The sequence below is a fragment of the Aegilops tauschii genome, chromosome 4, assembly GCF_002575655.3.
Source record: "Aegilops tauschii subsp. strangulata cultivar AL8/78 chromosome 4, Aet v6.0, whole genome shotgun sequence".
NCBI lineage: Eukaryota > Viridiplantae > Streptophyta > Magnoliopsida > Poales > Poaceae > Aegilops > Aegilops tauschii.
The window spans coordinates 339,873,072-339,899,832 of NC_053038.3; the positions used below are offsets into that span (position 1 = coordinate 339,873,072).

Below are 26,761 nucleotides of genomic sequence, written 5' to 3' on the forward strand. Positions count from 1 at the left end.
ATGCTAATTCTGGTGTGGAGCTGGTCCGAGGTACTTCTTACGACCAATTTGGTTGTCGACTACTCCGTCCGTTTAAATGCATAAGTCATTTTAGGTTGTGCACCGCGACCAAGGCGGGAGGGGCGAGGGGGACGAGAGAACTTAATATTTATTTGCTAATTAATAGCATTGCATGTCGTGTTACTAATTTTCCTCTCTTTTTACAATGTTTATTTGTCGGTAGGCGGGAAAGAAATTCTGCATATACTTCCGTATATAGAAAGTCCGAATGGTAGATCGTTTTACCGTGATTGGGGGGGGGGGGGGGGGGGGGGGTACACAAGGACTTGATCAAATGAAACTTGTTTGAATTAACAGGGTCGGAACCAGAGCTGAAAGAGAGAAGTCAGTAAGTATGGCGTGGTAGCAATGCAGACCGACTGACCGAGGACTTGACAATCAATGAGACGAGGCTACTATTTGCACGAGTGAAAGTCATCTCCCACAATGGACATGGCACTGCATGCGTGTATGGCCACCTTGGGTTATACTCCCGTTGGAGTATATACCAATATACGTGGATACACCCCTGTCCAGATGCGGGGTAAAAGTGTGTTCTGAAGTCTAGAATGTACATCACAGAGGAAATAATTAAAGGTAAAATGCGGGTTGATGAATGGGCTTTGCCTGAAGTGAGAATTGCCCCTGTTCCTAAAACTTGGCCTCACCCCTCTATTGAGTAAGTTGCTCTATCAGTTGATGGTTCTTTTTCAGTGAAGTCTGGCGTGGTGTGGCAGACAGGATTCTTCGACGATGTGATGGTTCACTTATTTTTACAGCATATCGGTTTATTTTCAATTGTAATGATTCACTGGAAGCTGAGATTCATGCAATCATGCAGGGGGTGGCGCTAACTGTACAACATTCCACTCTTTCGGTCATCGTTCAATCTGCATTAAGTGAGGCTTTGTCCTGTCTATCAAGGAACGGACTTGATCGTTCTGCCTGTGGTCATCTCGTGGCTGAAATTAAAGAGTTATTGAGACACATGGAATTTATTCCTCAGAAGTTGAATAGAGATCAAAACAGAGTTGCCAATCATTTGGAAAATTATAATCGTATAGATTGTACCAGGCTGTGTAGATGCACGTAGGACCACCATGTATTGAGGATCTTTTGCAATGTGGAATAAAACTCCTTTTTCCCAAAAAAAAAAGAAGTCTAGAGGTTCGTGGTGCTGATGTTGAGGAGGTACATAGTTCAATGCATCGGATTACGCACCAGAATGTTTCGTGGTGCTGATGTTGAGACTCTTCCAAAGCCGCCACCCAATTAATGTTGTTTCGTTTTACTCCCCTCTCAGTTTAAAGCCGCCACCTAATCAATGTTGGTCTATTTATGTCCCTGTCGTGATTCCGTATTCACTGACTAGGCGGGAAAGAAATTCTGCATATATAGTCCGAATGGTAGATGGTTATGGGGGAGTACACAAGGATTTTGATCAAATGAAACTTGTTTGAATTAACAGGCCAAAATCAAAGCTGAAAGAGAGAAGTCAGGAAGTATGGAGTATGGGCGGCGTAGTAGCAATGCAGACCGACTGACCGAGGACTTGACAATTCAATTCATGAGACGGCTATCTGCACCAGAGAAAGTCATCGCCCACAATGGACATGGCACTGCATGCGTGCATGGCCACCTTGGGCTATATATACGTGGATACACCCCTGTCCAGATGCACGCAGAGCAGCATCGGCAACAAAAAATTCTTGTTCAGCTGCACTATTCCCAAGGCCAAACAGCCATGGCCGATCTCCTGTACCAATCCTTCCTACTCTTGGGCGTCGCCGTGGTGCTACTCCGGATCCTTAAACTCTCTCTCCAGCCGAAGGTGAGGAACCCGCCGGGCCCATGGAAGCTGCCTGTCATCGGCAGCATGCACCACCTCTTGGACGTGCTCCCGCACCGCGCCCTGAGGGACCTGGCCGGCGTACACGGCCCGCTCATGATGCTCCAGCTCGGGGGACCCCTCTCGTCGTCGTGTCGTCGAGGGAGATGGCTCGCGAGGTGCTCAGGACGCACGACGCCAACTTCGCCACCCGCCCCAGGCTCCTCGCTGGTGAGACCCTGATGTACGGCTGTTCCGACATCCTTTTCTCACCGTCCGGCACCTACTGGCGCAAGCTCCGGCCGCTCTGCGCCGCCGAGATACTGAGCGCGAACCGTGTCCGTTCCTTCAGGCACATTAGGGAGCAAGAGGTACGTCGGTATTCTCCAAATAATAACTCTTCATTTTGAACGATGTTAATTTCCTTTTGCTAATATATATAGGGTGTTCAAATTAGAGAATGAGTAGTCTACCTGTTTGTACATGTACAGGTGAGAAGTCATGTAGAAAACATTCATGCCGCAGGGCCATCTACGCCGGTGGACGTCACCATGACTTTCTTCAACCTAACGATAAAAAAAAGATCAACATCGTCTCCCGCGCATCCTTCGGGAACGAGCATAGAAACGTCCAAGAGTTCCTATCGGCGATAAAATCCGGTGTCGCACTAGCCGGCGGCTTCAAGATCCCCGATCTCTTCCCGACATGGCGGTCCGTGCTGGCCAAGGTGACCGGCAGGCGCCGCACCTTGGAGGATGTCCACATGACGTTGGACTCCACCTTAGAGGGGGTCATAGAAGAGAGGGAAGGCATCCCGAAGGACAGGGTCAAATCCGGTGCATCGTCGGACGTCGAGGAGAACCTGGTGGATGTTCTCATCGGACTGCAAGAGAAAGGTGGCATCGGTTTCCACCTTAACACAAACAGCATCAAGGGCGTCATACTTGACATGTTCGTGGCTGGAACTGGCACGTTGGCGTCATCACTGGATTGGGGTATGTCTGAGCTCATGCGGAACCCGAGGGTGATGGACAAGCTGCAGCGCGAGATCCGAGTGGCGTTCCGTGGCAGGGCGACCATCAATGAAGGCGACATCGAGGCCAGCGAACTCCCATACCTGAAGCTTTTCATCAAGGAGAACCTCCGGCTACACCCGCCAGCGCCACTCCTGGTGCCCCGGGAGTGCGTCGAGGCCTGTGAGGTCGACGGATACCTGATTCCCGCGGTTCGCGCCTTGTCGTAGATGCATGGGCTATTGGGAGAGATCCAAGGTATTGGGAGGACGCTGAAGAATTCAAGCCCGAGCGGTTTGAGGACAGCTCCGTCGATTTCACAGGGAGCAACTACGAGTTTCTGCCGTTTGGGGCCGGACGGAGGATGTGCCCGGGCATCTCCTACGGGCTCCCCGTCTTGCAAATGGCGCTTGTTCAAATGGCTCCCCGGGCATCTATAATGTATTTGCTGAAGATGGTGGATTGATGCTTGGCTTCGAGGATGAGAATCCAAAGTTTAACCTTGTGTACTCGTCATCATCGGCGCACGTGCGGCAATTTCTTCTTGAAGGCATAGTCTAGGAGTTGTGTATTTTTCTTTTTGATTTCGTCTGTTAGTGGCTATCTGGTAGAGTTACTAGTGCGAGGCATGCGGCTCGGGGTTTCTTTTCGCTTTTTTCCGGGTCAATTTGTTCGTCTGCGGGATTTTGCACTCTTAATAATATATGGTTGTATGCATCGACCGATGCAGAGGCCGGGGTTATCCTTGTTTTCAAAAAAAAAAACTACAACTGGACCCTTAAAACCTTTCCTATGCGTCTGGACAAACGGTTTTGTCGCTCCTCGTCAAAAATGTCATCTAACCAGAACCCTCAAACTGGTCCTATACAGTAGCGGCGCAAGGAGTCGGACCTAGTGATGTCAATGATGCATACTTAAGAAATATACTTATCCATTGTGTCCGTGCAAGTGGGGCTTGAATCCGGCCGGCTCAAGGCACGTGACCGCGGTGGAACCGAAGGCGACGAGCAGCAGCTGCAGGTATCAGTGCGCCCAACCGAACGACTTCTGGTTGGCGGCACAACCGCTGCAGTGGAGTCTCGTCCCCGCAACATCGGTCTCGGAGTCAGAGGTCAACCCTACCAGCCAGCACGGCCACGGATGTGCCGGATGGCCCGGCTACGTCAGCCTGTCCGCGGTCTTGAATTGGTGTACCCACTATGCGAGAGAGAGGTTGTGCCACGCTGTGGAGGCCAAGTCGCACGCTGCAAGCCCGCGGTCTGCGGACATGCCCACGGGGTATAGGACCGAGGATGCCCTCCATGCACGCATCCCAGTGAAGTAGCAAGCCCGAATACCACGTGTCCTCGCACTGGAGCAAATCCTAACATTCTATGCCCTTGCACAGCTCCAACAGTAAGAAGATCCGACTCAACCCATATTGCTTCGACCGCTAATTCTGCGAGGAGAACGACTAGGGTAGGGGCGAAGCTGGGCCCCGGGCACCCAGGGCCCAGGCCGGGGCGTGAAAATTTTTACAAGCTATAATTATATAGGTTTCTTTGCAGGCCCGGGGCATAGCCCAATAAAAAAGAAGGCCCAAAGCCTTGCTAGGTTGTCTTGCTGGAAACAAACGCACGCACGGGGCAACCCACCCCACCACGATCCAACTCATATGCACGAGAGCAGTCCTGAGCACGATCCACGGCAGAAGAGACGCAGCGCCAGCGCTGTTTTGCTGGAAAAAATGAGACGCAACCCTGGCGCGGCCGCCGCCGAGTCGCACGCAGCCAGGACGAGCGGCATGATCGATCTTGTCGGATTCGGAGTTCCGCAGACCCTTGAGAGGTTCGAACTCTGCGATGCGTGCGAAGAACCCCCTCTTCCCAGTCTGCCTGCTCAACGATTCCATAGCCTAGCTCGACGAACCCGAGGCACAAGGGACACGGCAGTTTATCCTAGTTCGGGCCACCTTGCGGTGTAATACCCTACTCCAGCTTTGTGGTGGATTGCCTCCAATGGGCTGAGGATGAACTAGTACAGTGTTAGAACAGCCTCGGGAGGTGAGGTGTTCTTGAGCTCGATGAGCTGGTGGGGTGGTTTGGGTGGAATCGATCCGTCCCCCTCTATGGTGATGGCTAGGTCCTATATATAGTGGCCTTGGTTCTCTTCCCAAATGTAGGCGCGAAGGGATACCACAATGGCCAAATTCAAAGGGAGACAACTAGTACAAGTTATCCTAACAAAAGTAGTATTCGCCTGCAAAAGGCTCTGGTGGTGACGCTGCAGTGGGCTCCGCGATGACCTCCGTCCTGTCGTCCTGGCGGTCTTGGTCTCCTTGCACCGATATGGAAACCTTTAGTTGATTCCTCGGGACCCTGTGCCTGCGCTTGCCTCCTTAGCACCAAAGAGGAAACTGGTACACTGCGCCCACTGGCGCCCGCCTGGCCTTGGTCGTCGTGGCTCACGTCATGTGAACCTCACGAGGTGCACCTTGCATTGATATCTTCGCTCCTCGGGAGCCAGCCTAGTGAGGCCGCCCCTCAGGGAGGTCTTGGTATCGTCCGCCTCGCGAGGCTTGACCCCTCGCGAGGGTCTTGGGTCGTTGTTGCTGAAGCTAGGCCGTACCGGGCCGTCGACGGAGCCACACCATGGGCCGTAGGCAGGAAAATCTGGGCACCCCCGTTCCCAGGACGCCGACAGTAGCCCCCGGGCCCAAGGCGCGCTCGAACTTGGCTTCGAGGCGAAGCCAAAGGGAAAGGGCGGAGCGCTGCGGGCCACAACCGCCTGCGGCCTTGGTCGACGCGTGGCGATTGATAGGACGTGGGCGCCTCCGCTTCCCCACGCTGCCTCGACAACCGTTCGACTTGACGAGACTCTGCTGCATGCAAAGAAAAATCATCATCCCGTGCGATCGTGCAGGCCGGCGGTTGGCCTCCTCTTGGCTATAAATGAGGGGAGGGGCGAAGCCCCCTTTGCTTCATCTCCTTCTTCTTGTCGCCCGCTCTCTCTTCTTCCTCTCTGCCTCGCCGTCTTGTCGTAGTACCCATGGCACCGACTAAGAGGTTCTCTGCCGCGGAAAAAGGGAAGGCTCGCCAGGAGGGGCCAGGCTCACCACCGCCCAAGAGGGGGCGGGGCCGCCCCCGCAAGCACGCCGCGACCCCTATTGTGGCTCCTCGGGGGCGCGGGCGTACTCCTTCGAGGACCGGCGTTATCCTTGGTGGCCGTGATACGTCTCCAACGTATCTATAATTTTTGATTGCTCCATGCTATATTATCTACTGTTTTGGACATTATTGGGCTTTGTTATTCACTTTTATATTATTTTTGGGACTAACCTATTAACCGGAGGCCCAGCCCAGAATTGCTGTTTTTTGCCTATTTCAGAGTTTCGCAGAAAAAGGATATCAAACGGAGTCCAAACGGAATGAAACCTTCGGGAGCGTGATTTTTGGAACGAACAAGATCCAGGAGACTTGGACCCTACGTAAGAGAAGCTTCCAGGAGGCCACGAGGTAGGGGCACGCCTACCCCCCCCCCCCCAGGGCGCGCCCTCCACCCTCAAGGGCCCCTGTTGCTCCACCGACGTACTCCTTCCTCCTATATATACCTACGTACCCCCAAACGATCAGAACAGGAGCCAAAAACCTAATTCCACCGCCGCAACCTTCTGTACCCACGAGATCCCATCTTGGGGCCTGTTCCGGAGCTCCGCTAGAGGGGGCATCCATCACGGAGGGCTTCTACATCAACACCATAGCCTCTCCGATGAAGTGTGAGTAGTTTACCTCAGACCTTCGGGTCCATAGTTAGTAGCTAGATGGCTTCTTCTCTCTTTTTGGATCTCAATACAATGTTCTCCCCCTCTCTCATGGAGATCTATTCGATGTAATCTTCTTTTTGTAGTGTGTTTGTTGAGACCGATGAATTGTGGGTTTATGATCAAGTTTATCTATGAACAATATTTGAATCTTCTCTGAATTCTTTTATGTATGATTGGTTATCTTTGCAAGTCTCTTCAAATTATCAGTTTGATTTGGCCTACTAGATTGATCTTTCTTGCAATGGGAGAAGTGCTTAGCTTTGGGTTCAATCTTGCGGTGTCCTTTCCCAGTGACAGTAGGGGCAGCAAGGCACGTATTGTATTGTTGCCATCGAGGATAACAAGATGGAGTTTTTATCATATTGCATGAATTTATCCCTCTACATCATGTCATCTTGCTTAAGGCGTTACTCTGTTTTCATGAACTTAATACTCTAGATGCATGCTGGATAGCGGTCGATGAGTGGAGTAATAGTAGTAGATGCAGGCAGGAGTCGGTCTACTTGTCTCGGACGTGATGCCTATATACATGATCATACCTAGATATTCTCATAACTATGCTCAATTCTATCAATTGCTCAACAGTAATTCGTTCACCCACCGTAAAATACTTATGCTCTTGAGAGAAGCCACTAGTGAAACCTATGGCCCCCGGGTGTATCTTCATCATATTATTCTTCCAACACTTAGTTATTTTTTTGCTTTTTACTTTGCTTTTATTTTACCTTGCATCTTTATCATAAAAATACCAAAAATATTATCCTATCATATCTATCAGATCTCACTCTCGTAAGTGACCGTGAAGGGATTGACAACCCCTTATCGCGTTGGTTGCGAGGATTTATTTGCTTTGTGTAGGTACGAGGGACTCGAGCGTAGCCTCCTACTAGATTGATACCTTGGTTCCCAAAAACTGAGGGAAATACTTGCGCTACTTTGCTGCATCACCCTTTCCTCTTCAAGGGAAAACCAACGCAGTGCCCAAGAGGTAGCAAGAAGGATTTATGGCGCCGTTGCCGGGGAGGTCTATGCAAAAGTCAACATACCAAGTACCCATCACAATCCCTTATCTCCCGCATTACATTATTTGCAATTTGCCTCTTGTTTTCCTCTCCCCCACTTCACCCTTGCCATTTTATTCGCCCTTTCTTTTCCGTTCGCCTCTTTTTCGCTTGCTTTTTGTTTGCTCGTGTGTTGGATTGCTTGTTTGTCACGATGGCTCAAGATAATACCAAATTATGTGACTTTACCAATACCAACAATAATGATTTCCTTAACACTCCGATTGCTCCTCTTACCGATACTGAATCTTGTGAAATCAATGCTGCTTTGTTGAATCTTGTCATGAAAGATCAATTCGCCGGCCTTCCTAGTGAAGATGCCGCTACTCACCTAAATAGCTTCGTTGTTTGTGTGATATGCAAAAGAAGAAAGATGTTGATAATGATGTTGTTAAATTGAAGCTATTCCCTTTTTCGCTTAGAGATCGTGCTAAAGCTTGGTTTTCGTCTTTGCCTAAAAATAGTATTGATTCATGGAATAAGTGCAAAGATGCTTTTATCTCTAAGTATTTTCCTCCCGCTAAGATCATCTCTCTTAGAAACGATATTATGAATTTTAATCAACTTGATCATGAACATGTTGCACAACCTTGGGAGATGATGAAATTAATGATACGTAATTGTTGTACTCATGGTTTGAATTTGTGGATGATTAGACAAAAATTTTATGCCGGATTGAATTTTGCTTCTAGAAATCTTTTAGATTCGGCCGCGGGAGGCACTTTTATGGAAATCACTTTAGGAGAATCTAATAAACTCCTAGATAATATTATGGTTAATTATTCTCAATGGCACACTGAAAGATCTACTAATAAAAAAGTGCATGCGATAGAAGAAATTAATGTTTTGAGTGGAAAGATGGATGAACTTATGAAATTATTTGCTACTAAGAGTGTTTCTTCTGATCCTAATGATATGCCTTTGTCTACTTTGATTGAGAATAATAATGAATCTATGGATGTGAATTTTGTTGGTAGGAATAATTTTGGTAACAACGCGTATAGAGGAAACTTTAATCCTAGGCCTTATCCTAGCAATTCCTCTAATAATTATGGTAATTCCTACAATAACTCTTATGGAAATTTTAATAAGATGCCCTCTGAATTTGAGACTAGTGTTAAAGAGTTTATGAATTCGCAAAAGAATTTCAATGCTTTGCTTGAAGAGAAATTGCTTAAAGTTGATGAATTGGCTAGGAACGTTGATAGAATTTCTCTTGATGTTGATTCTTTAAAACTTAGATCTATTCCTCCTAAGCATCGTATCAATGAGTCTCTCAAAGCCATGAGAATTTCCATTGATGAGTGCAAAGAAAGAACCGCTAGGATGTGTGCTAAGAAAGATTGCTTTATGAAAGCGTGTTCTTCAAATTTCTATGAAAATAAATATGAAGATCTAAAAGTTATTGATGTGTCTCCTATTAAATCCATGTTTTGCAATATGAATCTTGATAATGATGGGACTGAATATGATCACCCTTACCTAGAAGGTGTTCCAAAAATTCAGAGTTTTTAGATCTTGATGCTAAAATTGACAAAAGTGGGATTGAAGAAATCAAAACCCTAGATGTTAAACCCACTATTTTGGATTTCAAGGAATTTAATTATGATAATTGCTCTTTGATAGATTGTATTTCCTTGTTGCAATCCGTGCTAAATTCTCCTCATGCTTATAGTCAAAATAAAGCGTTTACTAAACATATCGTTGATGCCTTGATGCAATCTTATGAAGAAAAGCTTGAGTTGGAAGTTTCTATCCCTAGAAAACTTTATGATGAGTGGGAACCAACTATTAAAATTAAGATTAAGGATCATGAGTTCTATGCTTTGTGTGATTTGGGTGCTAGTGTTTCCACTATTCCCAAAACTTTGTGCGATTTGCTAGATTTCCGTGATTTTGATGATTGCTCTCTAAACTTGCACCTTGCGGATTCTACTATTAAGAAACCTATGGGAAGAATTAATGATGTTCTTATTGTTTCAAATAGGAACTATGTGCCCGTAGATTTTATCGTTCTTGATATAGATTGCAATCCTTCATGTCCTATTATTCTTGGTAGACCTTTCCTTAGAACGATTGGTGCAATTATTGATATGAAGGAAGGGAATATTAGATTCCAATTTCCATTAAAGAAAGGCATGAAACACTTCCCTAGGAAGAAAATAAAATTACATATGAATCTATCATGCGAGCCACTTATGGATTGCCTACCAAAGATGGCAATACCTAGATCTATCCTTACTTTTATGCCTAGCTAGGGACGTTAAACGATAGCGCTTGTTGGGAGGCAACCCAATTTTATTTTTAGTTTTTTTGCTTTTTAGGAATAAATCTTTGTTCTAGCCTCTGGTTAGATGTGTTTTATGTTTTAATTAGTGTTTGTGCCAAGTTAAACCTATAGAATCTTCTTGGAAGATAGTTATTTGATCTTGCTGTAATTTCCAGAAACTTTCTGTTCACGAAAACATTGTTAAAAATCACCAGAACGTGATAAAATACTGATTCCAATTGCTGCTGATCAATAAAGAAATTTCCTAGGTCATACTATTTTGGCTGATTTTTTGGAGTTCCAGAAGTTTGCGTTAGTTACAGATTACTACAGACTGTTCTGTTTTTGACAGATTCTGTTTTTGTGTGTTGTTTGCTCATTTTGATGAATCTATGGCTAGTAAAATAGTTTATAAACCATAGAGAAGTTGGAATACAGTAGGTTTAACACCAATATAAATAAATAATGAGTTCATTACAGTACCTTGAAGTGGTCTTTTGTTTTCTTTCGCTAACGGAGCTCACGAGATTTTCTGCTAAGTTTTGTGTTGTGAAGTTTTCAAGTTTTGGGTGAAAGATTTGATGGATTATGGAACAAGGAGTGGCAAGAGGCTAAGCTTGGGGATGCCCATGGCACCCCCAAGATAATATAAGGACACCAAAAAGCCAAAGCTTGGGGATGCCCCGGAAGGCATCCCCTCTTTCGTCTACTTCCATCGGTAACTTTACTTGCAGCTATATTTTTATTCATCACATGATATGTGTTTTGCTTGGAGCATCTTGTATGATTTGAGTCTTTGATTTTTAGTTCACCACAATCATCCTTGCTGTACACACCTTTGAGAGAGCCATACATGATTTGGAAATTATTAGAATACTCTATGTGCTTCACTTATATCTTTTGAGTTATATAGTTTTGCTCTAGTACTTCACTTATATGTTTTAGAGCACGGTGGTGGATTTGTTTTATAGAAACTATTGATCTCTCATGCTTCACTTAGATTATTTTGAGAGTCTTAAATAGCATGGTAATTTTCTTAAATAATCTTAATATGCTAGGTATTCAAGATTAGTAAAAACTTTCTTATGAGTGTGTTGAATACTAAGGGAAGTTTGATGCTTGATGATTGTTTTGAGATATGGAGGTAATAATATCAAAGTCGTGCTAGTTGAGTAGTTGTGAATTTCAGAAATGCTTCAGTTAAAGTTTGCAAGTCCCGTAGCATGCACGTATGGTAAACGTTATGTAACAAATTTGAAACATGAGGTGTTCTTTGATTGTCCTCCTTATGAGTGGCGGTCGGGGATGAGCGATGGTCTTTTCCTACCAGTCTATCCCCCTAGGAGCATGCGCGTAGTGCTTGGTTTTTTATTAATTGTAGATTTTTGCAATAAGTATGTGAGTTCTTTATGACTAATGTTGAGTCCATGGATTATACACACTCTCACCCTTCCATCATTGGTAGCCACTTCGGTACCGTGCATTGCCCTTTCTCACATTGAGAGTTGGTGCAAACTTCGCCGGTGCATCCAAACCCCGTGATATGGTACGCTCTTTCACACATAAACCTCCTTATATCTTCCTCAAAACAGCCACCATACCTACCTATTATGGCATTTCCATAGCCATTTCGAGATATATTGCCATGCAACTTTCCACCATTCCGTTTATCATGACACGTCCATCATTGTCATATTGCTTAGCATGATCATGTAGTTGACATAGTATTTGTGGCAAAGCCACCATTCATAATTCTTTCATACATGTCACTCTTGGTTCATTGCATATCCCGGTACACCGCCGGAGGCATTCATATAGAGTCACACTTTGTTCTAGTATCGAGTTGTAATCATTGAGTTGTAAATAAATAGAAGTGTGATGATCATCATTTTCTAGAGCATTGTCCCAAGTGAGGAATAAAAAAAAAGAGAAAGGCCATAAAAAAGAGAAGGCCCAAAAAAATGAGAGAAAAAGAGAGAAGGGATAATGTTACTATCCTTTGCCACACTTGTGCTTCAAAGTAGCACCATAATCTTCATGATAGAGAGTCTCTTGTTTTGTCACTTTCATATACTAGTGGGAATATTTCATTATAGAACTTGGCTTGTATATTCCAACAATGGGCCTCCTCAAGTGCCCTAGGTCTTCGTGAGCAAGCAAGTTGGATGCACATCCACTTAGTTTCTTTTGTTGAGCTTTCATACATTTATAGCTCTAGTGCATCCGTTGCATGGCAATCCCTACTCCTTGCATTAACATAAATCGATGGGCATCTCCATAGCTCATTGATTAGCCTCGTTGATGTGATACTTTCTCCTTTTTTGTTTTCTCCACATAACCCCCATCATCATATTCAATTCCACCCATAGTGCTATGTCCATGGCTCGCGCTCATTTATTGCGTGAAGGTTTATAAGTTTGAGATCACTAAAGTATGAAACAATTGCTTGGCTTGTCATCGGGGTTGTGCATGATGAGAGCATTCTTGTGTGACGAAAATGGAGCATGACTAAACTATATGATTTTGTAGCGATGAACTTTCTTTGGCCATGTTATTTTGAGAAAAACATAATTGCTTAGTTAGTATGCTTGAAGTATTATTATTTTTATGTCAATATGAAATTTTATCTTGAATCTTTCGGATCTGAATATTAATACCGCAATTAAGAAGAATTACATTGAAATTATGCCTAGTAGCACTCCGCATCAAAAATTCTGTTTTTATCATTTACCTACTCGAGGACGAGCAGGAATTAAGCTTGGGGATGCTTGATACGTCTCCAACGTATATATAATTTTTGATTGCTCCATGCTATATTATCTACTGTTTTGCAAATTATTAGGTTTTATTATTCACTTTTATATTATTTTTGGGACTAACCTGTTAACCAGAGGCCCAGCCCAGAATTGCAGTTTTTTGCCTATTTCAGAGTTTCGCAGAAAAAGAATATCAAACGGAGTCCAAACGGAATGAAACCTTCGGGAGCGTGATTTTTGAAATGAACAAGATCCAGGAGACTTGGACCCTACGTAAGAGAAGCTTCCAGGAGGCCATGAGGTAGGGGGCACGGCTACCCCCCCCCCCTCACGGGCGCGCCCTCCACCCTCGTGGGCCCCCTGTTGCTCCACCGTCGTACTCCTTCCTCCTATATGTACCTATGTACCCCCAAACGATCAGAACAGGAGCCAAAAACCTAATTCCACCACCGCAACCTTCTGTACCCACGAGATCCCATCTTGGGGCCTGTTCCGGAGCTCCGCCAGAGGGGGCATCCATCACGGAGGGCTTCTACATCAACACCATAGCCTCTCCGATGAAGTGTGAGTAGTTTACCTCAGACCTTCGGGTCCATAGTTCGTAGCTAGATGGCTTCTTCTCTCTTTTTGGATCTCAATACAATGTTCTCCCCCTCTCTCGTGGAGATCTATTCGATGTAATCTTCTTTTTGCGGTGTGTTTGTTGAGACCGATGAATTGTGGGTTTATGATCAAGTTTATCTATGAACAATATTTGAATCTTCTCTGAATTCTTTATGTATGATTGGTTATCTTTGCAAGTCTCTTCGAATTATCAGTTTGGTTTGGCCTATTAGATTGATCTTTCTTGCAATGGGAGAAGTGCTTAGCTTTGGGTTCAATCTTGCGGTGTCCTTTCCCAGTGACAGTAGTGGCAGCAAGGCACGTATTGTATTGTTGCCATCGAGGATAACAAGATGGGTTTTTTATCATATTGCATGAATTTATCCCTCTACATCATGTCATCTTGCTTAAGGCGTTACTCTGTTTTCATGAACTTAATACTCTAGATGCATGCTGGATAGCGGTCGATGAGTGCAATAATAGTAGTAGATGCAGGCAGGAGTCGGTCTACTTGTCTCGGACGTGATGCCTATATACATGATCATACCTAGATATTCTCATAACTATGCTCAATTCTGTCAATTGCTCAACAATAATTCGTTCACCCACCGTAAAATACTTATTCTCTTGAGAGAAGCCACTAGTGAAACCTATGGCCCCCGGGTCTATCTTCATCATATTAATCTTCCAACACTTAGTTATTTCTTTTGCTTTTTACTTTGCTTTTATTTTACCTTGCATCTTTATCATAAAAATACCAAAAATATTATCCTATCATATCTATCAGATCTCACTCTCGTAAGTGACCGTGAAGGGATTGACAACCCCTTATCGCGTTGGTTGCGAGGATTTATTTGCTTTGTGTAGGTACGAGGGACTCGCGCGTAGCCTCCTACTGGATTGATACCTTGGTTCTCAAAAACTGAGGGAAATACTTACGCTACTTTGCTGCATCACCCTTTCCTCTTCAAGGGAAAACCAACGCAATGCTCAAGAGGTAGCAGGCCGCAGCGGTGTTTCCTCTCGTGGCGGGAGCCGCCCAGTGCGGGGCAGCCCCTGCGCCGAGGGAAGGCGCGCCGTGGTTTCCCGGCCTCCCCGGCCGCACTTCCATTCAGCGGAGGTGCTCCCGGAGTTTGTCGTGTGATTGAAGAGGCCGGCCGGCACCTGGCTCCAGCTCCCGCGCTCCTTTGCCGGCGAGCTGCCGGCCACGGGTCTCGACGGCCTCTGGCTGCAGGCTGATGGCTGCTGCAGCAAGGCCTCGTGGGCCGCGGTGGAGGTCTCCGCCGCGGGCAACGTGGCCCTGGCCCGCGGCTGCCAGCCGTTCGCACGCACGCGCGGCTTGGGCAGGAGGTGCACCCTCCACTTCAAGTACGACGGCGTTGCGACCCTCTTCGTGAGGGTGTTTGGGGAAGACGGTCGCCGCGCGGGGTGTTGCCCCGAGGACAGCGGCGGCGACGATGAGCTTGGCCTTGACGACGGCCGTGACGACGCTGAGGGTGAGCTAGCCCTTGGAGACGGCCGCGGTTCGCCCAGCGGCGGCGGCTCCTCCTCCATCGAGAGCACCAGCAGTGACGGTTACGACCACCCGCCACACCGTCGGGCTCGCTTTGAGGGCGGTGGTGGGTCATCCCGCCGCCACGCTTCGGTGAAGCGTGAGGAAGGCTCGGACTAAGCCGGGTCCGGGAGGCCCTCGGAGCCAGGCCTCGTGAGCTGCTGCGGGTGTGCGAGCCGGTTTTGTTTAACCTTTCCTTTCTTCCTGCATTTGAAAAAGGAGTATGGGGCCCTGCAGGGGCGTGTAATGAACTATGATATTTATGCTTCTACGCTATGTTTATTGTTCCGATGTTATGCTGGAGTGCCCAGGCTCCAAATGGTTAAGGTAGGATAACTTAGCTTGATACACTCACAGTGGCTTCCCTCCTCGCGAGAGCGCGCGCTTCATTACCTGGTGAGGCCCTCCTTGCCGGCGACTTGGGAATCATCGACCTCAGGGGGCATCATGAAGCAGCGGAGTTGTTAGAAAACTTTGTCGGGTGCCTTATTCTTCCTCGCGCGAGCCCTTAGACATGAGCCAGCCGCGGCTTAGTGCACCGCATCGCAGTACCCGGGGGGCACGGACTTCAAGAGAGTGCGTAGACCACGAGCTTACTCGAGGGCGTCTCGCGAGGATAGAAAAAGCCAAAGCTCTGGGGGAGCAGGGCTATGGAGAAGTGTGTTTGCGGCGCGGGGCGAGCCCATCGCACGCACGCACCTGCCCAGCCCCCGCGCGCGAGACGCGCGAGGAAGAGCGACGGACAACTACCGCTCCTCCTGGACCCAAACCAAGATGCAAGGGAAAAGATGAAGGGGAAAGCCGACTTTCACAACTGAGAATGCGAGAACTCCAAATTTCGTTAAAAGCATCACAAACCAACTACAGAAAGCAAGCAAATGAACAGCCGCGTCCGGCACCTAGTCTAGTCTTCTCACCAGCGTGGAGCTAAGTGTTGCGACTAGGACGTGGGAGGGGGCCCCCGAGGCCCGAGGGTGGCTCTCCGGGGACTCCGGGGCGTGTACAACCCCACTCATTATTATGTGAGAGTGTCACGAGCAGAGACTTTCATAGGCACTAGGCCTTGCTTCATGGGTAAAACTTCTGGAGGTGCTGGATGTTCGAGGCGTTCTGGATGGGGATCCCGTCCTGCGTCTCCAGGCGCGCGCCGCCAGGCCTGGAGATGCGGGGACCCTAAACGGGCCCTCCCACATGGGTGAAAGCTTATGCAGCCCTTCCCTGGAGAGCACCCGCCATAGGACGAGATTGCCCACCTCGAGCGTCCTGGAGCGGACGCTGCGGCAGTGATACCGCCGCATCGCCTGCTGGTACCTTGCCGCTCGGAGCGAGGCTTGACGGCGGCCTTCCTCCCCCAGCACGAGGTCCATCCCCCGCGTGGCGTCCTGGCGTGCCTCGTAAAATGCCAAGACCCGCATGGAGCGATGCCTGACCTCATGTGGGAGAACCGCTTGAGCTCCGTAGACGAGGAAGAATGGAGTTTCACCGGTCGGTTTGGTCGCAGTGGTGCGGATGGACCACAGCACGGACTGGAGCTCGTCCAGCCAGCCCCTGCCTCAGGCTTCGAGCTTCTTGAAAGTCCTTGCTCTGAGGCCCCTTAGGACCTCTGCGTTTGCACGCTCGGCTTGGCCGTTGCTCCTAGGGTGCGCCACTGAGGCGTAGCATATCTGCGTTCCAAGGTTAGCACAATACGTTTTGAAGAGATTGCTAGTAAACTACGAGCCGTTGTCGGTGATGATGCGATTAGGGACTCCGAGCCGTCTCACGAGGCCCTTGATGAACTTGACCGCCGAGCCGGTCGGGATGGTACGAACTGGTTCCACCTCCGCCCACTTGGTGAACTTGTTGATGACGACGTAGAGGTAGTGGTAGCCCCCGGGCGCTCGAGGGAACGGACCCAAGATGTCCAGCCCCCAAACCGCAAACGGCCACGAGAGCGGGATAGTCTGGAGGCCCTGAGCAGGCTGGTAGATTTGCTTGGCATGGAACTGGCACGCTTCACAGGACTTCACCAGCTCAGTTGCGTCGTTGAGTGCCGTGGGCTAGTAGAATCCGCTGCGGAATGCCTTGCCTACCAAGGTGCGTGATGACGAGTGATGTCCGCAGTCTCTGCCGTGTATGTCGGCTAACAGGTCGCACCCCTACTCCCTGGAGATGCACCGCAAGGAAACATCGTTTGGTCGATTTTGGTATAGCTCACCTGAAAGGATCGAGAAGAGTTGTCTAGAGGGGGGGTGAATAGACTCTAAGAATAAAAGTTGCAGTTTTTAATTTCCTTAAGTTGATGTGGAGTTTGGCACAAGTTTAAACATTCACAATACATATCAAGCAAGCATGACAAGAGTATATGAGCAGCGGAAAGTAAAGCATGCAAGTTGCAAGAATGTAAGGGATGAGATTGGAGTGTGCAAACGCAATTTGGAGACACGGAGATTTTTTATCCGTGGTTCCGATAGGTGGTGCTATCGTACATCCACGTTGATGGAGACTTCAACCCACGAAGGGTAACGGTTGCGCGAGTCCACGGAGGGCTCCACCCACGAAGGGTCCACGAAGAAGCAACCTTGTCTATCCCATCATGGCCGTCGCCCACGAAGGACTTGCCTCACTCGGGTAGATCTTCACGAAATAGGCGATCTCCTTGCCCTTACAAACTCCTTGGTTCAACTCCACAATCTTGACAGAGGCTCCCAAGTGACACCTAGCCAATCTAGGAGACACCACTCTCCAAGAGGTAACAAATGGTGCGTTGATGATGAACTCCTTGCTCTTGTGCTTCAAATGATAGTCTCCCCAACACTCAACTCCCTCTCATAGGATTGGATTTGGTGGAAAGATGATTTGAGTGGAAAGCAACTTGGGGAAGGCTAGAGATCAAGATTTATGTGGTTGGAATGGAATATCTTGACCTCAACACAAGTGTAGTTGGTTCTCTCTCAGAAAATGTATGCTGGAAGTGTAGGCATGTTTTGATGGCTCTCTCCACGAATGAAGAGTGGGTGGAGGGGTATATATAGCCTCCACACAAAATCTAACCGTTACACACAATTTACCAAACTCGGTCAGACTGATTTAGTTCATAATGTGACCATTAGGGTTTTTCGGTCGGACCGACACATCAACTCGGTGAGACCGATTTCGTTAGGGTTAGGGCATAACGTAATCTCGGTGAGACCGATTACACAAACTTGGTGAGACCGATTTTGGTAATAGACAACCAGAGAGTTGGTCAGGCAAACTCGGTGGGACCGATTCGCTCATCTCGGTTGGACCGAAACGTTACGAAAGGGTGACAGAGAGTTTGCATTGCAATCTCGGTGGGACCGATTGCATATTTCGGTGAGACCGAAGTTATTGCAATAGGCAACAGAGAGTTTGCAATCCCATCTCGGTGATACCGAGATCCCTATCGGTGAGACCAAATTGATTAGGGTTTCTGGCAGTGGCTATGTCAAGAGAACTCGGTGGCGCCGGATAGAAAGTTTCGGTGGGGCCGAGTTTGACTTTTGGTTTGGGACATATGTGGATGTGAGAAAGTGGTTGAGGGCTTTGGAGCATATCACTAAGCACTTTGAGCAACCAAGCCATTAAGCAACACCTCATCCCCTCTTAATAGTATTGGCTTTCCTATGGACTCAATGTGATCTTGGATCACTAAAATAGAAAATGTAGAGTCCTGAGCTCTGAGCTTGAGCCAATCCTTTGTCCTCAGCATCTTGAAGAGGTTCCACATCCTCTGGTCCATGCCACTCCATTGTTGAACTTATCTGAAACATACTAGGTAGAAACATTAGTCCAACAAGAGATATGTTGACATTAATTACCAAAATCACCCAGGGAGCACTTGTGCTTTCAATCTCCCCTTTTTTGGTAATTGATGACAACATACATCAAAGCTTTAGATAAAGATATAGGGAATAACAAGTAAAGCATTGCAAGGACATGTAACATGCATAGGCTCCCCCTACATGTATGCAATCATGTGAATATGGAACATAAGAGCATATGAGTGCATAATCATGACAAAGCAAGCAATGAGTTACATATATCTTGGCTATATGCATCAGAGCAAATGATGTGAATATAGGAAATGTACCTTCATGCTCATGAGTCCTTCTTGCAAACAGTATGTACAACAGCAAGAAATCCTCATACACATGACTGTGATGCATATACTTACCTTGTGGTCTTGAGTTGGCTTAGGAAGGAGTGAACCTGAGTAAACAAGGTTAGATAACACAGATACACCTACTAGCCAGAGCAAACAACAGAAACCACAAGAGTACCAAGACTGGGATGACATGTAGAGAGTGAGTACTGAGTACTCTATTGGATATAGACATGTCCCCAAAGGTAAAGATGTGCAATGAATTCAAGAATTTCCTTCCCTTAGATGTCTTGCTCCCCCTGAATCTAACATGGGATACTGGGAGAAGATAGGGAACAGAAAAATAGAGCAAAGACAAGAAACAGAGCTAATGCAAACAATTAAATATGAACATGTCTTTCCCCTCTTAAAGACATGTGACTTCTCTCCTCTTGAACACCAAGCATCTGGGGTTTCTACACTCTCCCCCTGAGCATTCTCTCCCCTTATAAAAAATGATTAAGCTTTGATGTGATCTCTCTCTCCCCCTTTGACATCAATTTCCAAGAAGGGTTCTTTTGGATTTTTGTTTCAAATGGGTTTGGTCCTTGAGTCACAGAGCAAAGCAGCAAGTCGAATGTGATGCTGGTAGAGAACAAGAATCATTGAGTGGAGCTGGAGTAATAATAATGCAGGAACAAGTGGCAAACTGTCTTTTCTGCAGTTAAATCGGTAGCACCGAGTTGTGTGCTTCGGTGGCACCGAAAGAATTCGGTTGGACCGAAGAAAACAAACCGGTGTGACCGAGTTCATCACAGTGAAAACACTTGTCACCTAATCTCACTAGGCAATTAAGATCTCACAAGGATTTGCAAGGAATTAGCTAAAAGATTTGCAATGAATTGGATGCAGGGAATGCAGAACAGAACAAAGAAAAGAAAAGATCTAGATGAAGTTTTTTTAATGCAAGAGCATGGAGAAACACAAGAGAACTTCATCTAGAATTGGTCGGTGACAAAGTCACCTATGTTAGAGTATATTGACTTAGGAGTCAAGTGAGGTCACTTGATCATAGGTCATACTCATCGTTTAAGCTCAAAATGGGGTTACCATTTTTCGTTTAAGCATCTTGATGTATTCACATCTTGTTGAGTTGCTTTGACCCATGACTTGGAGTAACGCTTCTCTAAGATGGAATAACATACCTTGGGTGGTGGTGTTGATCTTGATCATGTAGTTGAACTTATGTGGGTTGCTCAAGGTTGATGTAGCTCATCAAGATTTGGGAGCACCACTTGGAATTTGAGTTCGTCTACCTACATGGGTTAGTCTTGCAAGGAAGAGCACTTGTGTATCCAAAATGACAATCATAAGACTTAATATAGAATTGTCAAAGGATATGTTTGAAGGGTTTCGTGCTTCCTTGTCTTCAACCACCAATGTGTAGAGACTTGGTGATGTAGAAATTGCTCAAGATGTGAGTGGGTTGCAATGTCATAGATTTAGATTCATCCAAGTACCTACAAGGGTCAGATAGCATGCAAGGGTGCGAATATATCCAAGACATATAAGTAGCAACAAGAAAGAAATATCAAGGATTAGTCAAAGGCTCATGCCTTGCATGTATCCAAGTGGAGTTCCTACTCCAAGTTTGAAGCATCAATGATGTTCAATTCACCTCTCAAACGGCAAAAGACTTTCTGATCAAGCGGTTTGGTGAATATATCCACCAATTGCTTATCGGTGCGAACATGCTTAAGATCAATGTCCCCTTTGGCAACGTGATCTCGACTGAAATGATGACGAACTTCAATATGCTTAGTTCGAGAATGTTGCACGGGATTGTGAGCAATCTTAATAGCACTCTCATTGTCACAAAGCAATGGGACATGTTTCACATATATCTACTACCTCTTGAGCACTGCGTTGGTTTTCCCTTGAAGAGGAAAGGGTGATGCAGCAAAGTAGCGTAAGTATTTCCCTCAGTTTTTGAGAACCAAGGAATCAAACAAACAAATAAATCCTCGCAACCAACGCGATAAGGGGTTGTCAATCCCTACACGGTCACTTACGAGAGTGAGATCTGATAGATATGATAAGATAATATTTTTGGTATTTTTATGATAAAGATGCAAAGTAAAATAGAAGCAAAATAAAAGGCAACGGAAATAGCTTGTTGATGGGAGATTAATATGATGGAAAATAGACCCGGGGGCCATAGGTTTCACTAGTGGCTTCTCTCAAGAGCATAAGTATTACGGTGGGTGAACAAATTACTGTTGAGCAATTGACAGAATTGAGCATAGTTATGAGAATATCTAGGTATGATCATGTATATAGGCATCACGTCCGAGACAAGTAGACCGACTGCTGCCTACATCTACTACTATTACTCCAGACATCGACCGCTATCCAGCATGCATCTAGAGTATTAAGTTCATAAGAACAGAGTAACGCTTTAAGCAAGATGACATGATGTAGAGGGATAAACTCATGCAATATGATATAAACCCCATCTTGTTATCCTTGATGGCAACAATACAATACGTGCCTTGCTGCCCCTACTGTCACTGGGAAAGGACACCGCAAGATTGAACCCAAAGCTAAGCACTTCTCCCATTGCAAGAAAGATCAATCTAGTAGGCCAAACCAAACTGATAATTCGAAGAGACTTGCAAAGATAACCAATCATACATAAAAGAATTCAGAGAAGATTCAAATATTGTTCATAGATAAACTTGATCATAAACCCACAATTCATCGGTCTCAACAAACACACCGCAAAAGAAGATTACATCGAATAGATCTCCACGAGAGAGGGGGAGAACATTGAATTGAGATCCAAAAAGAGAGAAGAAGCCGTCTAGCTAATAACTATGGACCCGAAGGTCTGAGGTAAACTACTCACACATCATCGGAGAGGCTATGGTGTTGATGTAGAAGCCCTCCATGATCGATGCCCCCTCCAGCGGAGCTCCGGAACAGGCCCCAAGATGGGATCTCACGGGTACAGAAGGTTGCGGCGGTGGAATTAGGTTTTTGGCTCCGTATCTGGTAGTTTGGGGGTACGTAGGTATATATAGGAGGAAGGAGTACGTCGGTGGAGCAACAGGGGGCCCACGAGGGTGGAGGGCGCGCCTGGGGGGGTAGGCGCGCCCCCCTACCTCGTGTCCTCCTGGTTGATGTCTTGACGTAGGGTCCAAGTCCTTTGGATCACGTTCGTTCCGAAAATCACGTTCCCGAAGGTTTCATTCCGTTTGATATTCTTTTTCTGCGAAACTCTGAAATAGGCAAAAAAACAGCAATTCTGGGCTGGGCCTCCGGTTAATAGGTTAGTCCCAAAAATAATGTAAAAGTGTATAATAAAGCCCAATAATGTCCAAAACAGAATATAATATAGCATGGAACAATAAAAAATTATAGATACGTTGGAGACGTATCAGGCATCCCCAAGCTTAATTCCTGCTCGTCCTCGAGTAGGTAAATGATAAGAACAGAATTTTTGATGTGGAATGCTACTTGGCATAATTTCAATATAATTCTTCTTATTGTGGCATGAATGTTCAGATTTGATATGATTCAAGATAAAAGTTTAATGTTGACATAAAAACAATAATACTTCAAGCATACTAACTAAGCAATTTTGTCTTATCAAAATAACATAGCCAAAGCAAGTTATCCCTACAAAATCATATAGTCTGGCTATGCTCCATCTTCCCCACACAAAATATTCATATCATGTACGACCCCGGTTTTGGCCAAGCAATTGGTTCATACTTTTAACGCGCTTCAGCCTTTTCAACTCTTACGCAATACATGAGCGCAAGCCATGGATATAGCACTATGGTGGAATAAGGTATAATGGTAGGGGTTATGTGGGAAAACAAAAAAGGAGAAAGTCTCACATTAACGAGGCTAATCCACGGGCTATGGAGATGCCCATCAATTGATGTTAATGCGAGGAGTAGGGATTGCCATGCAACGGATGCACTAGAGCTATAGTGTATGAAAGCTTAAAAAGAAACTAAGTGGGTGTGCATCCAACTTGCTTGCTCACGAAGACCTCGGGCATTTGAGGAAGCCCATCATTGGAATATACAAGCCAAGTTCTATAATGAAATTTCCCACTAGTATATGAAAGTGACAAAATGAGAGACTCTCTATTATGACGATCACGGTGCTACTTTGAAGCACAAGTGTGGTAAAAGGAAAGTAACATTGTCCCTTCTCTCTTTTTCTCTCATCATTTTTTTATTTTTTTCCTTTTTTTTATTTGGGCCTTTTCTATTTTTTATGGCCTCTTTTTTTTAGTCCGGAATCTCATCTCGACTTGTGGGGGAATCATAGTCTCCATCATCCTTTCCTCACTTGGGACAATGCTCTAATAATGATGATCATCACACTTTTATTTACTTACAACTCATGAATTACAACTCAATACTTAGAACAAAATATGACTCTATATGAATGCCTCCGGCGGTGTACTGGGATATGCAATGAATCAAGAGAGACATGTATGAAAGAATTATGAAAGGTGGCTTTGCCACAAATACAATGTCAACTACATGATCATGCAAAGCAATATGACAATAATGGAGTATGTCATGGTAAATGAAACGGTGGAAAGTTGCATGGCAATGTATCTCGGAATGGCTATGGAAATGCCATGATAGGTAGGTATGGTGGCTGTTTTGAGGAAGATATAAGGAGGTTTATGTGTGATAGAGCATATCATATCACGGGGTTTGGATGCACCGGCGAAGTTTGCACCAACTCTCAAGGTGAGAAAGGGCAATGCGCGGTACCGAAGAGGCTAGAAAATTGCGGAAAGGTAAGTGTGCGTATAATCCATGGACTCACATTAGTCATAAAGAACTCATATACTTATTGCAAAAATTTATTAGCCATCGAAGCAAAGTACTACTACGCATGCTCTTAGGGGAAGGGTTGGTAGGAGTTAACCATCACGCGATCCCGACCGCCACACAAAGGAAGACAATCAACAAATACTTCATGCTCCGACTTCGTTACATAACGGTTCACCATACGTGCATGCTATGGGAATCACAAACTCCAACACATGTATTTTTCAATTCCACAATTACTCAACTAGCACAACTATGATATTACTACCTTTATATCTCAAAACAATTATCAAGCATCAAATTTCTCATGATATTAATTAAAGCAAATTGCCATGCTATTTTAAGACTCTCAAAATAATATAAGTGAAGCATGAGAGATCAATAGTTTCTATAAAACAAATCCACCACCGTGCTCTAAAAGATATAAGTGAAGCACTAGAACAAAAACTATATAGCTCAAAAAATATAAGTGAAGCGCATAGAGTATTCTAATAAATTCCGAATCAAGTGTGACTCTCTCAAAAGGTGTGTACAACAAGGATGATTGTGGTAAACTAACAAATAAATACTCAAATAATACAAGACGCTCCAAGCAAAACACATATCATGTGGTGAATAAAAATATAGCTCCAAGTAAAGTTACCGATGGTAGTAGACGAAAGAAGGGATGCCTTCCGGGGCATCCCCAAGCTTTGGCTTTTAGGTGTCCTTAGATTATCTTGGGGTACCATGGGCATCCCCAAGATTAGGCTCTTGCCACTCCTTGTTCCATAATCCATCAAATCTTTCACCCAAAACTTGAAAACTTCACAACACAAAACTCAGCAGAAAATCTCGTAAGCTCCGTTTAGCGAAAGAAAACAAAAGACCACTTCAAGGTACTGTAATGAACTCATTCTTTATTTATATTGGTGTTAAACCTACTGTATTCCAACTTCTCTATGGTTTATAAACTATTTTACTAGCCATAGATTCATCAAAATAAGCAAACAACACACGAAAAACAGAATCTGTCAAAAACAGAACAGTCTGTAGTAATCTGTAACTAACGCAAACTTCTGGAACTCCAAAAATTCAGCAAAAATAGGATGACCTAGAAAATTTGTTTATTTATCAGCATCAATTGGAATCAATATTTTATCACGTTCTGGTGATTTTTAACAATTATTTTCGTGAACAGAAAGTTTCTGGGATTTACAGCAAGATCAAATAACTATCATCCAAGAAGATCCTATAGGTTAAACTTGGCACAAACACTAATTAAAACATAAAAACACATCTAACCTGAGGCTAGATCAAATATTTATTCCTAAACAGAAGCAAAAAGCAAAAAAAACTAAAAATAAAATTGGGTTGCCTCCCAACAAGCGCTATCGTTTAACGCCCCTAGCTAGGCATAAAAGCAAGGATAGATCTAGGTATTGCCATCTTCGGTAGGCAATCCATAAGTGGCTCTCATAATAGGACATCTATCACCCTTAGGAGTTTCTTTCTTTTCATTAATTATCAAACTCCTAGGCACAAAATTGAAAAATTCATTTGTAGCAAATGGTTCCTTAATGATAGCAAAAAGATTGGGATGAATACTTATAGATTTGAGATCCGCAGTTTCCTTACTAGAGGATTCACCCTTGTTTTTAGGAACATACATAAGCTTGGCAATTTTAGTTGGAGGACTTGGAGTATTCTTTACGGAAGAAAAATCGGTTCCCAAGTTGGTAATGATACCCTCAAGTTTATCGATTCTAGTGGAATCTTGATTTATTCTTTCATTAACTATGGGTTCCTTCTCCTTAATATTTTTCAAAGTGACTCCTACTTTAGATCCATATTGGGTAATTTGGTTGTGGATCTTTTTATCCAGATTTTCAATTAACTCTACGGTAGCAACTTTATTTTCAATATTTTCAAGTCTTTGCATTACATGCTCCAAAGTTAACATAGTTCCATTAACCAAAAGAGGTGGTGAGCCAAACAAATCTATCATAGCATTATAAGAATCAAAAGTGTGGCTACCCAAGAAATTCCCTGCGGTAATGGTATCAAGGATATATCTGTACCAAGGAGTAGCGCCTACATAAAAATTGCAGAGAAGAACAGAAGTAGATTGCTTCCTGGTAGATCTATTTGAGCATTGCAAATTCTATACCAAGCGTCCTTTAGATTTTCTCCCTCCCTTTGCTTAAAATTTAGAACTTCATTCTCGGGAGACAATGGAGAAGATTGAGGACTAGCCATAACGACAAAGCAAGCGAAAAAGAAGCGAACGAAAAAGATAGGGCGAATAAAACGGCAAGGGTGAAGTGGGGGAGAGGAAAACGAGAGGCAAATGGCAAATAATGTAATGCGGGAGATAAGGGTTTGTGATGGGTACTTGGTATGTTGACTTTTGCGTAGACTGCCCGGCAACGGCGTCAGAATGGCTCGTTGTCGGGAGTCCAAATCTTGACTTGACATTGCGTAAGCCTCCCCGGCAACGGCGCCAGAAATCCTTCTTGCTACCTCTTGAGCACTGCGTTGGTTTTCCCTTGAAGAGGAAAGGGTGATGCAGCAAAGTAGCGTAAGTATTTCCCTCAGTTTTTGAGAACCAAGGTATCAATCCAGTAGGAGGCCACGCACGAGTCCCTCGCACCTACACAAACAAATAAATCCTCGCAATCAACGCGATAAGGGGTTGTCAATCCCTACACGGTCACTTACGAGAGTGAGATCTGATAGATATGATAAGATAATATTTTTGGTATTTTTATGATAAAGATGCAAAGTAAAATAGAAGCAAAATAGAAGGCAACAGAAATAGCTTGTTGATGGGAGATTAATATGATGGAAAATAGACCCGAGGACCATAGGTTTCACTAGTGGCTTCTCTCAAGAGCATAAGTATTACGG

General features: G+C 45.1%; 1 pseudogene; it reads left to right on the forward strand.

Moving 5' to 3' along the window:
- Positions 1 to 1,783: 1,783 nt before the first annotated feature.
- LOC109740972 (premnaspirodiene oxygenase-like) lies at positions 1,784 to 3,346 on the forward strand (annotated as a pseudogene).
- Positions 3,347 to 26,761: the final 23,415 nt, after the last annotated feature.